This window comes from Eleginops maclovinus, chromosome 10 (assembly GCF_036324505.1).
Source record: "Eleginops maclovinus isolate JMC-PN-2008 ecotype Puerto Natales chromosome 10, JC_Emac_rtc_rv5, whole genome shotgun sequence".
Lineage (NCBI taxonomy): Eukaryota > Metazoa > Chordata > Actinopteri > Perciformes > Eleginopidae > Eleginops > Eleginops maclovinus.
The window spans coordinates 19,450,694-19,464,618 of record NC_086358.1 but is presented as its reverse complement, the minus strand read 5'-3'; positions in this window follow the sequence as shown (position 1 = coordinate 19,464,618).

The following is a 13,925-nucleotide window of genomic DNA, read 5'->3' as shown; positions in this document are numbered from 1 at the left end:
TGGACTTGCTTCCATTTACCGTTACATTAACCCTAAACCTGGCAAATATGCTGTAATAATGTAGCGCTTCAACAGACAAAAGTTAGACTGTTATACCAATATATGTGATTCAGAATCAGAAACAGCTTTATTGCCAAGTACGTTAACACATGCGAAGAAATTGTCTTGGAGTACATGGTGCATACTTAAACACTGTCAAAGAAGATACAAATTAAGAAAAAACAACCCAAAAGATTGAGAAAACAGTTAAGATAAAGAAAATTATTCATATGAAATCTTGATACACCAAAAAATGACATGCAGTATACTGTTGCAAATTACTTGAAATAATAAAATAAAATATTTGCAGTATTGTTATAGAAATGGATGAGAGGTAGCTTGTGTACAAATGTGCAAAATATTTCGAGGGTTGTGCAGAACACGCAACACTTAATGTAAAAGAAATAAATGTTTATAAAGTAAATCAATATGATTTAAAACCTAAAATATGCACATGTTACATTAGGTAAAAGGAATAAGTGGAATACTCCACTGCAAGTCCAGCAAAGGGGACGACTAAACATTCACATTTATTTAATAAGTCCTTATTAAGATAAGAGCTACTTTCATTTGTGCTCTAGACATTGGCCATTGGTTGCAGCTTTACAACTGAGCGTGGGTTTGGAAACAATAACCAGATTCTCAGGTTACTAAAATCTTACCAATTAGCTTAGAGCAGGGGTGTCCAAACTATGGCCCGGGGGCCAAATGCGGCCCTCAGGCCATTTTGAATCGGCCCTCTGCCAATTCTAAAAGTATCATGGAATATGGCCCACAAATTAAACTTTTGCTTGTCTTATATTGTACTTCTCAAATATATACGTTCAAATATATTAATGAGCCTAAAGACAGACAGGATGTAGGCTGTTTTTTTTTTAAAGCTTTTTCAAGTATCACGCATTATTCACCTACATTTGATTTGTTTTGCTCACTTATAACTTAACTTTTGAGACAATATTCACCTCTATAAGTGACCCAGCTCTCCGTATATTTTTCTGTATGTGGCCCTCGGTGAAAAAAGTTTGGACACCCCTGGCTTAGAGAGTCCGAAGCTTTGCTTTATCTGAATATTTGAGTAAATCAGCAAAGACACTGGATAAGGACTGCAAACTGAGAATGCTGATGGCATAAGATGCCGCTCAGAGAAAGTTGTGTTGGTGGTAAAAACTAAATTATGCAGCAATGTGCTAGCAAAGGAAGGCAATAACACTGTTAGCTAGTTTACATGAATGCGAGCAATGTTGGATTTAAAATACTGTTTTGTTAGGAAGGAAATTCAATTGACATGAGACACAGGGTGTGTGTGTGTGTGTGTGTGTGTGTGTGTGTGTGTGTGTGTGTGTGTGTGTGTGTGTGTGTGTGTGTGTGTGTGTGTGTGTGTGTGTGTGTGTGTGTGTGTGTGTGTTTTCATATTGATGGCAGTACACATGTAGACTGTAACCTTTATGTGCCTTGATTAACATGATAACAGCTTGTTGACATATTACTGTATGGATTCGTCTACCCCTCAGTCTTCGATAACATCCACAGCATGACCACCTTATGTCCAGTAAAACATGTCCAGCACAGTTTATATTGATCACATGAAGGAGCAGCTCCACCTTGTCGCAGCACTTTCCTCATAGCAGAATCAATTCTACCATCATGAAATCTCCCCACTTTCAAGCAGACCTAAATAAAAACATCTATCCTTATATTGAAGGGGCAGTTAACTCCAGACACATCCACATGAATAGTGGTAGTTTTAGTTTGATTTGCTTATATTTGGAGCTTTGAAACATCTCCCAGCAATACATTGAGTGGTAGTGTGTTCATAGAAGTCAACCACAGAACAATAACAGAAAACATCCTGGATTTCATCAGCTCCCACTGTAAAAATGTAGAAGCTCAGCAAGCAAACAAAAAAAACAGCAACCCTGTGACAACTTTTTGATTTATGGTTCAAATATAGGTTTGTGTAATGGAGAAGAGTGTCGGGAGTTACAGTGGCTTGCAAAAGTATTCACCCCCCTTGGCATTTTTCATGTTTTGTTGCCTCACAACCTGGAAGTAAAATGGATTGCTTGAGGGTTTGCATCATTTCCTTTACAGAACATGCCTACAACTTTGAAGATGTGTTTTTTTTTTTATTGTGAAGCAAACAACAAAAAGCACAAAATAACAGAAAACTTCAGCGTGCAGAACTATTCACCCCCTTAATGTCAGTACTTTGTAGAGCCACCTTTTGCGGCAATTACAGCTGCAAGTCGTTTTTGATAAGTCTTTATGAGCTTGCCACATCTTGCCACTGGGATTTTTGCCCATTCCACATGGCAAAACTTCTCCAGCTCCTTGATGCTGGATGGTTTCCGCTTGTGAACAGCAGTCTTCAAGTCAAACCAGAGATTCTCAATTAGATTGAGGTCTGGGCTTTGACTAGGCCATTCCAACACATTTAAATTCTTCCAGTTAAACCATTCGAGTGTTGCTTTAGCAGTATGCTTCGGGTCATTGTCCTGCTGGAAAGTGAACTTCGGTCCCAGTCTCAAATCACAGGCAGACTGAAACAGGTTTTGCTCTAGAATATCCCTGTATTCAGCAACATCCATCTTTCCCTCGACTCGGACCAGTTTCCCGGTCCCTGCTGCTGAAAAACATCCCCACAGCATGATGCTGCCACCACCATGTTTCATTGGGATGGTGTTCTTGGGGTGATTGGATGTGTTGGGTTTCCGCCAGAAGTAGCATTTCCCTTGGTGGCCGAAAAGTTCAATTTTAGTCTCATCTGACCAGAGCACCTTCCGCCATACATTTAGGGAGTCGGCCACATGCCTTTTGGCAAACTCAAGGTTTCAAGGTTTCAAGGTTTCAAGGTTAAAGGTTACCTTGAAACCTTGAAACCTTGAAACCTTGAGGTTGAAAACGTGCTTTCTTATTTTTAACACTAAGTAATGTATTTTTCTGGCCACTCTTCCATAAAGCCCAGCTCTATGGTGTGTATGGCTTATTGTGGTCCTATGCACAGACACTCCAGTCTCTGCAGTGGAACTCTGCTGCTCCTTCAGGGTTACCTTTGGTCTCTCTGTTGCCTCTCTGATTAATGCCCTCCTTGCCCAATCTGTGAGTTTTGGTGGGCGGCCCTGTCTTGGCAGGTTTGTTGTGGTCCCATGTTCTTTCCAGTTGAAGATTATGGATTTGATGGTGATCCGGGGATCATCAAAGATGTGGATATTTCTTTATAACCAAACCCTGACTTGTATTCCTCAATAACTTTGTCCCTGACTTGTTTGGAGAGCTCCTTGGTCTTCATGGTGTGATGCCTCTTGCTTAGTGGTGTTGCAGCCTATGGGGCCTTTCAGAAAAGGTATGTTTATACTGACAGATCATGTGACACTTAGATTGCACAGTGGCCTTCATTTCACTAATTATGTGGCTTCTGAAGGTAATTGGTTGCACCAGAACTTTTTAGGGGCTTCATAGCAAAGGGGGTGAATACCTATGCACATTTTTTTTTTTTTTAATCTTTTTTCATATATATTTTTCTCATTTCACTTCAACAACTTAGACTTTTTTGTGCAGATCCATCACATACAATTCAGATTAAAAAACATTTAAATTAAAGGTTGTAATGTAACAAAATAGATAAAAAGTCAAGGGGGGTGAACACTTTTGCAAGGCACTATATGTGAGCCATGTGAGACATACAGATAAGTAACCTCCTTTATAATATATTTCCTCAAAGGAGGCAAGAGACTGCTTTGTTGCCATGGTGAGTTCAGTGCTGATTGGTGCAGAAAAACACAAATGTTATCCACTTATGCAAACCTTATATTTTAAATATTATCAAAACAAGTCTCTACAAGGGAAGTCCAACTGAAAAGGAAAGTGATGTTCCTCCAACTTTAATTTACTGTTTATGTGGTAACTGATTGAAGAAAATGCATGATGACGGCTTCACTGATATCCTGACAAATGTAGACAGATAGTGAGAGTGTTTTTTGTGTGGCAGGAAAGAAGTCTTTTCCACATGTAAATATGTATATTTTTAAAACCTCTTTTATATTGTCTTTGTGTTTTCCCTGCAAGTTTTGTGTAACAGTTGCTTCTAGATCCCTTGTCTTGTGAGTCATTGTGACAGTCACACCCTCCCCTTTTGATCTTTTGGAGTTTCAACGGCCACTCAAATAGCACAAGTAGCCACTGAGGTGTCAATTAATTAATCTGTTCTCAATTCACAACTGGATCTTTGAATCTTCCTAACGCCAGAGGCCACATGTTTAAATCCACCTCCAGAAAAATCTACTCTTAATGCCGTATTGTTTTTTAATCCTGAGCCTAAGTAAAGACTTCTTCCATAATGTCATGATCTCAAGTGTACCTTGGTGCTATACTGAAGGCCTCTACATTTGGGACTCTTTCACAGTCATCTGAAGTCAAAAGGTATCTGTTCCATCTGTAACTGAGTGATGTTGCAAACAGCCTACTGCTGGTTACATTTCGTACAGTCAGACAAGATTAAAGGGGGTTAAAGTAATGGATGTGATAAGCCACGATGTTAAAGCCTTTAATCCACCACATATAATTACGTATTTTTATCACCACATGCCCCGATACGCCACGTGAGCCTTGCCATAGAGTTACCAGAAGTGTGTTTGGCACACTCCCGACTCCCTGCCGATTAGTTCATGAGTTCTTCAGTTTCCTCTTTTAATTTTACTTAACTTTACTAAGACAAATAAACAAGTGCAACACGCCTTGTGTATAACTTCTGTCTAGTGAAAAATAGCCAGGGGGAGTAACAGAAAAACAGTTTTTAAAAGGATAGAAAGTTACATAAAGCTAATGTAATGGCCTACTAAGGCCTATTAACATCAAATTTATATTAAAAGATTCGGATTCCTGGCCACACCAACACAGTGAGAAGGACACCAATATGTGTATAAAATGATTTATTTATAATTCAAAGTTACTTTAAAACCTTCCATGTATAGATATTTAAATAACATATGGTTAGAATGATGTTCAATTTATCTAAACTACTCAAATACAACATGCAGTTCAGACAAGGGGTTCAACCATACTAAAAAGTCCAATCCGGTTAATACCGAACTCCACTCTGGTTCCCTTTTTGCCGGAAGAAAGTGTCATTCACTGTTCAAATCTGGTTAATCCAGTGCCAGAGTTTGCACTTTGCCGGCCTGCCACACCGTCCGTCAGCTTCTGGTCGCAGAGCCCTCGATATACAAATAAGAGGGAGACTCAGGGTACACCAATATAACTTTGATTACTTAAAACCAACAGCCGAGAGCAGGAGAAATAGCTACTTCCCTTAATCTGGAGTCTGCAAGCGTTGGATCGAAAGGGTCGAACCAGACGCGCAGCTTGTGAACAGGCGAGGCAGGCAACTGCTTGGGGCCCCGAGCCGCTAGGGGGCCCCCAAGAGCTGGCATGTTAAGCCAACTACTAGTTACGCACACCAACCGGCACATACGCATTTAACACTGATGTTACAGGCGCTTAACTTGTATAGTAACAAACTACGTGAATTACTATTTGGCTGCGAACTTAAACGTGCTACTCTCCAACTGCACATGCGCAGCGTTGCTAGGCAACGTCACGTAAATAAAGGGAGTCTTTTCGTACACATATTCCGATTGGATGGAATGTTGATTGACATTGGCTTTGTGACGTCTCTAGGTCAGTTATCCCACTTCACGTTAACCCGTGTGATGCCATCGTTCATTAAATTGGAAACTAAGCTGGAGGAAAATGAAGAGGAGCTATCCATCTGGTTGTGAGAAGAAGGAAAAAAAAGATGATGAAGAAAAAAGAAAGACAGTGGTAAGTGGAGCAGATAATGATCTAAGCAGAACATCAACAGTAAATGACTACTGTTACTGAACTACTGACTAGTGTTATTTATTGTTGAACTAACAGGGAGACAGACTAGCAGCTAGTGTTAAGCTAGCTACTATGAATGCTATGATAGCAATGAATAATGAAAGCTATGCCCAAGGAGAACAATTACAAATCTCTTTCATATCTCTCCTCAGGATCTTTACCTAAATTTATGACCACAAAAAAAACAGATAAAGTGCCCCTACCAAATGCTGACGATGAAAACCGTAAGTCCAGTGTTCCACTTTAATTGTTAACTGTTGACTGTAACTGTTTAATTGTTAATTGTAAAGATTATTTATGACAATATAGAACTACACAATTTAGTTTTTTGTCACATCAGTTCCAGCAACATCTACCTCCAGTGGGATAGTGGACACTCCGCCTGGTGGTTGTCATGAGCAGGAAGAGACACCAGAGGCACATCGAGCGCCCATCCCAAGATATGATGCTGATGACTGTGAGTTCAATACATTTTACTTCAATTGATAACATGTGACATGCTCTGAAAAGATTCTTTAAGATAATATATACCCTGTTGTTTTTTGTCATATCAGTTCCAGCAACATCTACCTCCAGTGGGATAGTGGACACTCCGCCTGGTGGTTGTCATGAGCAGGAAGAGACACCAGAGGCACATCGAGTGCCCATCCCAGGTTATGATACAGATGACTGTGAGTTTAATAAATCAATACATTTTACTTTAGTTGATAACATATACCATGCCATGTAAAGATTCTTTATGACAATGTATACCTTGTTTTTTTTGTCATTCAGTTCCGGCAACGTCCACCTCCAGCAGGACTGCAACTCCTACCCCTCATCATGACACGTCACCTGCTTCTACAACAGCTTTGACCACATCAGAAGACCCCGCAGAATGGTCAAGTGTTCTAAGCCATACTGAAGTGTGTGCATTAGTCACAAATAGGCCTAAGCAGATCAAAGATGTGGTTTTCCCACAGAATTCTGAGAAAAATCCACGTAGATTCACAAAGGAAAACTACGAAATGGTAATGAGAAATGGGGAAAAGATACAGCTAACATGGCTTCTTTATTCAGTTAGCACAGACTCTGTCTTCTGTTTTGCGTGCAAAGTTTTTGGTAAACAGGACAATGCACTTACAAAAGGAGGTTTCAGAAATTGGAGGAATCTGGCTGGACATCTAAAGGAACATGAATATTCCAAAACACACATTACCTGTATGACAACTTGGCATGAACTCCAGATGAGGCTCAAAACTAAAACAGCCATTGATCAGATCAACAAGGATTTGATGCATCTTGAGATGCAGCACTGGAGAGGTGTCATACGCAGAGTGATTGCCATAATATGCCACCTAGCTGAAAGGAACCTCGCTTTGAGAGGGCATACAAATGTGCTATATTACCCACATAATGGTCATTTCTTGTCACAGGTGGAATTAATGGCACAATTTGATCCAATCATGAATGAACATTTGAGGAGGATCCAAAACAAGGAAACAAAGGTGCACTACCTCAGCAGTCAAATCCAAAATGAAATCATAGCACTAATTGGAGACAAAGTAATTCATGAGATAGTCAAAAAGGTGAAAAAAGCAAAGTACTTTTCTGTCATAATGGACTGTACTCCTGACATTAGCCACACCGAGCAGCTTTCTGTTGCCTTCAGAGTGGTGAACTGCGAGCCATCAGTTGGCGCATCTATCTCTGAACATTTCGTAGGATTTGTTGATGTTCAAGACACCCCTGGCAAAGGTCTGTGTGACACATTCCTGGAGAAGCTGGACCAGTTCAGCTTGAGCATTGCAGATTGCCGTGGACAATCCTACGATAATGGGAGCAACATGATGGGACGTAAACAAGGGGTTCAAGCAAGAATATTGCAAATGAATGAGAAGGCACTGTGTGTCCCATGCAGTAGTCACACTCTTAATCTGGTTGTAGCAGATGCTGCAAAACTCTTCAGTAGTCTCCATCTCCTTTTTTGGTGTTCTCCAGAGACTGTATAATCTTTTTAGCTCCTCTGTGCAACGCTGGGCAGTTTTACAGGAACATGTCAAACAGTTAACAGTAAAATCTTTGTCAGTGACCAGATGAGAGGCCAGGATTGACAGTGTGAAAGTGGTGCGTTACCACCTGTCGGAGATCATACAAGCTTTGTCTGCTCTCCAAAAACTTTCAGTGCAGAAGAAGGACTCAGAGACATTGTCCACAGCAACCAGCATTAAGGATGAACTCCTGACATGGAGTTTTGTAATGTGCACTGTAATCTGGTACAACATATTGTATCAGATCAACCACGTCAGCAAGATTCTCCAGAGTCCCACTGTTTCTCTTGAAACACTTAAAAGAGAAACAAGCACAGTGAGAGTGTATCTGGAGAATTTCAGGGGAAATGGACTTGCTGCCTCTCAGACTGATGCTAGAGAGATAGCAGAAAACCTAGAGATTGATATGAAGTTTTCTGAAAAGAGAAAGCGGAAAACAACCAGGCAGTTCCTGTATGAGTGCAGAGAAGAAACGCAGTCCACTCCAGATGAGCACTTTAACAGAGAGTTTTTTCTGCCCCTAGTGGACACAGCCCTCACTCGTTTGGATGAAAGATTTTCAAAAATGGAGGATGTTGATGCCCTTTATGGTTTTATCTTCTACAAAGAAAATAGGAGAAAATAAAACGCCCCGTCTAACAGGTAATCGGCGTATTTATGGGGGAGTGGATTTGTGGCGAATGGGATCGCTGATTTTCACTGGTTTCTGGTGTGTCAATTTGCAGTGTCTGTGTCTTTGTTGTGACAGTTCGTTAGGGAGGTTAAACAAAGCATGCATATGTTTATAAATAAAAAAAGTTCATAGCTAAATAGCGCACAACAACCATCAAACATCACAACATATAAAAAGGTTTAACCATCCATCCCACTGTCTAACATGTTGACTTCATTCCATGACACTAACAGTGGTTATTTGTTTTCACAGGTTTGTTTGTACATTCAAATATTGAGGAAACTGTTTGTTTAATATGGACATTCAGCTCTAAAAGGTTTGGCTTTTTACTTGAGAATTTAAGAACATATAATGTTTAAAGATGAACCCAATAGATCTGTGAACAGAGATGGCTGTAACATTCAATAAACCACACAAATCATCAAGTGAGGGGAGATATTGTGATGCAGCACCAATTCTTTCATTAACTTTTGGATAAAAACCTTTTGTAAAGAAAGGTCAACATTTTCTGACACAGAAAATGCAAAAGGCTAAGAAACATAGTTAGTATTACAATTAAGTATATTGTTTAAAAATACATTAAACAGCCATCCTGTGCTGGTTCTTTGAGGATGGATTTCTTCGTCTTGCCCTCTTACGTTACTGTTAAAGGCTTTTTCTAACAGTTATTTATATTTTTTATGCAGTCCAATCATGTGAAGATGTTCCATCAGTTTCTCCTTTATAGGCTAATTATCGAGTTAAAGTAATTTGGACTGAACAAAAGCAGTTGCTCCCATGTCTTTAAACATCTTATATGTTAAATAGAGTAATTCCTGCTCTGTGTGAAATAACAGGGTCACTGATCTTCACACTACGCATGTGATAAAGTAACACAATAAAATACTCACATGCGGACTGTGGACAGTGTGCACACACCACTATAATGTTTAATTCACACACTTAATCCACATCAGTAATAAGAATGTTGGAAAATGATCACACAAGATTGACTGTCTACTTTAATTAATGAGTTCCTTCATAATAATCTCCCTGAAAGTGTTCTTTCTAAAGTGTGAATGACCTCCCCTCCACAACCCCTGGCTCGAAAAACAGCTTCTTCTTCTTTGGTGGTTAACGGCACCTGTCATTCGTTATTTTCCATTACTGCCATCTCCTGGAAGTTTTCTATTACTGTGTCATCTAAATCTTTTTTTCTGAATCAGTTTCTCTCAAGAAGTCAAACAACATTTTATTTTCCTTTCCTTTTCCCTCCATGCTCAAGAATACTGAATTAACTGATGTATCTGTTACACTAATTTTCCAAAATTACCATCCCTTTTTTCTGCCCAATCCATACTTCACAACAAGACATGCTTGACTGTCTCTGCAGGTAAGTCTCACATAAGCATGTCGGGTACTTCCGATAGACTTTATATTTGAAGTGTTTTTCCCAAGCCTTACACTGAGCCAACCATACTCCCCCACCCTGTGAAGTAAGGTTATGGGAGTAAGAGTTCCAAATTCAAAGTTAAATGTTTTTAATTCCAAGTTGAATATTTGGTTTTTTTGGTTGAACGTGTGCAACTGGGTCATATTCTGGTTAGACTCACCCTTAAACACTGGTCAAAGATGATCAAATAGCTTTGTAAATGTAAATATAACAAGTAAATGAACGAGTAACGAGGTGAACTTCCACTTTCTTTCGCTTGTTGTCTGTTTTTCACAGGAGCATGCAGTGGTTTTCCTCGTGACGTACACCTAGTTCCCAACTTGTTACAGTTTGCAAATGGTGAAGTGATGTGACCGTCATGGGTGTTTTTTTTTATAAGGTTAGAGATTTACTTCTGGAGACTGCGTTTATGCTTCAACTATTATAAAAGGGCTTTCCATTTCAATGGAACATACAGCATATCAGTTATAAAATAAAAGTGTTTTGTAAATTATTTGCTATTGTTTGTATTTTAGTTTGCCAGGTTTATTGTATTATACGTTTTGGAAAAAGGTTCTGGTTTGAAAGGATACCAGACTTAGTTACGAATGCAACAACAGACAACAACCACACTGAATGGAAATGTTCACTCAATGACTCACATATATTAATGAAACTTTAAATTGTAACTATATTTTCTTAAATAAATTTGATGTGTTTAAGAGCAAGACCAAGGGGAAACATGTCAAGTGTCTTAAATTGCATTCACGTTTCCCTCATGTCTTTTCCATGCATCTTAGTCATGTTAGTCCCAGGGATACAGTGAGTGATGCAAGGAAAACATTCGAAAAGAGAAGAAACGGGAATTGTAACAGCCATATACTTTTCTCTGGAACGTCATCTGTTTCAGATGATGGCAGCACAGCTTTAACTTCTTACAGCGGCCATTGTCTGTCATTACTGTAACCATATAACAAACCATATTCACACACAAGAACACAAACAGCCCCCACTACCCCTGCCTTTACAGAGGCGCGGATTAATTGAATGCAGAGCAAAATACATTTAATACATTTACAGTTAATTTGCACAAAATACAAATGCAACAACCAGCCTGGAACAAGCCAACAACAGTTTGATTCATATTTATTTGTACTGCATATTAAAACAATATGACTTATGAAAGAAAAGAAAAAAGAGAGATCTCAGATGTTAGGCTAGTCAGGTGTGTTGACACAATACCAGATGAAACTCATTAAGGTCATAAAAAAACTTGGCATTTGGGTGTAATGTGTAGGTGTCCCAACCCTTTTGTCTGTATAGTGTACGTTTCAGATAGAGAAAGGATTCAACCTTTACAAAGATAAGCTTTCTGTTTTTGGAGAAGATTGTGCAAGGGCCATATTTGACATGCACTCAGGACCCAGGGCCTCCTCTTCAAACCCTTTGTTGGGTATCCTGGCTCAGTCCATGACACCACAGTCCTGGAGAACAGCAGTATCTGCAAAGAGGCTCTGTATCCTCCCTAAGGTGAGGATAAAGCAAAGTGTTAATACAGTAATTACTTTAATTATATTATTTATTTGTTTCGCCCTCTCTGTAGGATTCCTTATTTTGTGTGATCGTGGCTACCCCACTCATCATCGCCTGTGCAGTGCTCCATATCATCTGCCTCACAGCGGGGGACATCCTGGAGCCTGAAGAGCATGTCGGGAACATTGGTTCCACCACATCCAGTGAAAGGGGGGGGGGGGCAAGGCAGTCAAGTCCAGTGAGACGGACTGCCAGGGCTGCTCTCTGCTCCCCGTTGGCCCCCCTTGGAGTTGAGAGAACACGACTACTTGTAGACCTTTGGGACATGAACGCCTGGGACACTGTGAGGCAGGCCATGTGCCTTTGAGACTCTTTTATTTTTGTTCTACATCTGCCTAAGGACTGATTTTTGCCACAGTCTGATCCTTGGTACGTTTGAAAAGGAATTTTTTGGGTGGTTATGCAAATACAATTAATTACACCCAGGTTTGATTCAAGACAGATTTCCACAAAATGTTTTATTAGTTTTAACAATCATAAATTACTGTACATTGATACTCAAAAGATTTCAGATGTATTAAAGTAAATCAAAATCAATACTGATCCACAACTTTGTTTCTTTTATAAAATTAAAACTAATAAAGAACTAACGCTTTATATAAATACATCTGTAGTAATAGGATCAAATCATCAATGAAAAGGCGAACCCAAATTGTAATTCAATGTAAACCATATTCAAATGGAACAGGACAAGGAGACAAAACTGATAGGTTTAACCCTGGATCACAAATAATCTTGGTCCAAACAAATGTATAATGTTGTATGCAAAATGGGAAGGGGTGTGTCACTTGTAAAAAGAATTGTAAAATACAGCTCTGGAAAAAATGAAGAGACCACTCCACATTTTTCTTAAATCTTTATATCTGCATGTATGGCAGCCAGTCCAGTGTTTGTTGAATTCCAACACAGAGAAAACATTTACGTAGTTTATAGAATTACAATAAAACATTTTTTTAAAATCATTTAACTCAAAGACATATCTATAAATATTAAAACAAGAGAAAATGATAATGCTGCAGTGGTCTCTTAATTTTATCCAGGGCTGTATTTGCCACTAGATGTCATCGGACAGGTTCTGGATGCTTTGCTTCTGTCACAGCTTGATTATTGTTTTGTAATTTGGTCTAGTGCTGCAGACAAAGAACTAAATTAATTACAAATAGCACAAAATAAGGCAGCACAATGTGTACTGCAGTGCTCCTACAGAACCAGAGGGACGGAAAAGCTGAGCTGGCTAACTGTCAGACAGTGGTCCACTTATGCTCTGTTCAATTTTGCCAGAAACATTACGGTGACGTACTTACCACATATATTATCAGAAAGGTTCATAGCGCAGTATGCTCGCATAACCATCAAACACGACATGCAATAGAAGGAAGGTTTGTATAACCCAAATCCAAATTAAATATGAAAGAGAAAACAGTCATATACAGAGCCATGGTCAGCTGGAATTCTTTACCAGTCCATATCATTCAGGAAATGATGTACAATTCAAAAGGTTGCTAAAAAATCATCTCAGTATAATAAAGTATAATTGAACTGTGCCTGTGGCTATGTATAATTATGTAAAACTATTTGTAAGAACCCAAGGTGAAACATGTTCAGGAAAGTTCATCATACAGCTTTACCCTTGATTTGAACCGTAGTTTTGTTATTCTTGAATCAACATAATTTACCAGACGGGTTATTTATTGTGTCGTAGAACAAAATGTGAATAACTCTTCACCTTTTTTACCCACAGACCTTATTTGAGGCTTCTAACCCAAAAACACATTCAATAACTCACTGACTTCCAGACGAGGGAACCGGAAGTGTTAAAATGCTGACTCATCTACCCCATTTAGGACTTTCCTATTCAATTCCTGAACCATGTATCAGATTGATATTTAATAAATGTTTTTGAAGTAAATATGCCGGTTTGATTGATATTGTCTAAAAGTGATTACTGCCAACCTTTACTATCTAAGAATACCGATGTCCTTCAACCACTACCTGATATTAATATGGCAATTGTTTCTATTTCATGAGAGTACATTAACTGTAGTGTCCTCCATATTTATAATTCAAATAGTTTTATTGATTTTAAGTAGCACTACTATTTATTAATAACCAGACTTAACTGTTCTCCTCCACCAACCCTGACTTTTGGCAAGTAGGCGTCAAAGATTTCAAGATCACACAATTATGGGAATTATAGGAGTGGGATTTTTATGCAATTTTCTGCTAGTTGTTTTAAAATTCCTTAACCGCCTCAATTAGCTGTGTATTACCACCACTCTTTCACCTTCACTGTGTGGAT